This window comes from Canis aureus, chromosome 2 (genome assembly GCF_053574225.1).
Source record: "Canis aureus isolate CA01 chromosome 2, VMU_Caureus_v.1.0, whole genome shotgun sequence".
Classification (NCBI taxonomy): domain Eukaryota; kingdom Metazoa; phylum Chordata; class Mammalia; order Carnivora; family Canidae; genus Canis; species Canis aureus.
The window spans coordinates 38,439,767-38,442,068 of NC_135612.1; positions in this window are offsets into that span (position 1 = coordinate 38,439,767).

Sequence of the window (2,302 nt, forward strand, 5' to 3'; positions counted from 1 at the left end):
AGGCCCCAGCATGTCAGATGCTAGGTGGGCAGCAGATGGGCCGGCTGCTAGCAGCTCCAGGTCAGGTGATCCCTGACATCAGCACGCAGCAAGCCCCTGTCCTACCTGGACACGCCAGCCCCAACCTCCCTCTAACACCCTTTCCCACACCTGCCAATTTGCCAAATTCAAGGGGCTTGGGAAATGACCCCTGGCACTGGCCCCTGTGGCAGAGTTAAAGGAAAAATAAGGACATGAAGAAGGAGGGTGCCCACCAGGCCCTTGGGAGCCAGGTGGGGCCCTAGCACCACCTTGTCCCCCAAGGTTTCCATGACCCACCAAAATGCTGCCCGTCCCTCTACACATGAGGCCTGCCACATCCAGTCACAGCACCAGATGCCACACTCACAGGCCTGGCTGGCTCAGAACCTCCAGAGCCCAACCCATCCCTCAATGCCTACGCACACCCCAAGGGCTTCAAAGCTTGGAGGACAGGGAGGGGTCTCATCCACACCCACAGCAGGGCCCAAGCAGGCTAAGACAGAGCCAAGCACGCAAGACAAAGGGTCTGTCCCTTGGGTGCCACCAGGAGACACTAGGAAACTATAAGTGCTTCCCCCAGGTAACCCCCTCAGCTGCAGCCCGCCCTCCCCCCCCCCCCCCCCACAGGCCTGGGGTCTTTTGAGAAAAGGCCAAGGCACATCATGTTCTCAATTGGACCTAAGGGGAGAACCTGGCCTTACCATCTCCTTTCATTCCTTCTCTTTTCATTCAGTAAAAAGAGCAAAGGGGCACGGCCTTGCTTTGTAAGGATGGTCCTGAGAACACAGGCGGGACTACAGCAGCAGCACGCTTGGCAAACACCCCAGCCCTCCCCAGACTTCCTGAATCAGAAATTCTGAGGGTGAGGCCAGCATTGTGTTTTTAATACGTCCCTCCCCACCCCCCCCGCCCCCCCACCCCCCCACACACAGAGGGGCCTGGGCCAGCTACAGTGTGAGCCCTCCTGGCTTACTTCCCTCTTCCACCCTCGGACATGACCACCCCCATCGATTCCCTCCATTGGTTCTTCCTGACTAGGACCCCACCAGCCCCAAAGGGTTCTCTAGAGAAATACCTCTACCGGGCTCCTCCCAGTTCTTTCTGTCTAAAAACCACACCCCTGCTAATGCCTGGAACTCCTAATCTGTTTGAACGTTCCTCTCACCAGTAGTGGAACTGGGGCATGTGGGAGGCTTGGAGGTCAGATCCCCTCCTCAGTTACAGGCTGGAAGCCCTTGTCCCATGGAGGTCACCTTCCAATGAGGCCAGGGGTTACAGACCCATCTCAGTGTCTGGTCTCCTTTCTTCAAAGGCAGTGACAAGCATCTGAGCAAGGAAAGAATAGAACATTGTGCAAACCCAGCCTGCCTGAGAGATAAAGAACACAAAGAAAGTACGGGGGCAGGGGGGTCTTTCACAGAAAGGCACCGGGACCTGTACCCCAGGAAGCTACCATAGCCTTCCAGGTCACCCTCACTGTTCCTCTACTGCCCCAGTAACCAGAGCACATGCTAGTGGGATGCCCTTTCATGGCCCAATGGAGGGAAGTTTGCTCATCCCAGGCCACAAGTGAGGGCTGAGTCAGGCTGCCTCACCTGACTCTCCAAATCTCAGGACTGGGGACTCTGCACCTCCTTTCCTCAGCCCTACCACCTTACCCGTCCTCTCTGAATCCCTGTGCCAGGCCAAACCAGCCATTGGAAGGGCCCTGCCATGAGACTGCACCAGGGTCCTTCCTCTTCTCCAGGGCCGAGTTCACACATCTCCTGTCTTGACATTTGGAGTAGCACCTGGTGTCCCCATCATCTTCCTGACAAAGCTCTCTGTCCCTTAAGGGCAGATCTGTTCCTCCATCAAATTTGTACTCATCTGTACACCCTCCCAGCCCTGCCCCCAGTCCAGGCACATGGGGAATGCATGAGCCAGAGAGACCCCATTCCAATCCCAGTTCTGTTCCTCATGATCTGAGTGAAACTGGCCAAGTGAGCCTGTGAGCCTCAGTTTTCTCACCTGTAAAATGGAGCCTCCCAACACGTTTCTTATTCGTTTGGGCACTGGCTGAATATGTATTTGTCACCTGGTAATGTATCAGACACTGCCTCGGGCACCCAAGAGGTATCTACATATATACTCCACATTCTGATTGAGGAGACAATGAACAACAGAGAAAAGAGGCAAGAACTGCTGGACAGTAGGAAAAGGAAAAGAAGCTGCAAGGGCCTCCCTCAGACCTGGTCGTCAGGGGTGCGCCTGCCCAGAAGAAGAAAGCTGAGAAGGAGCT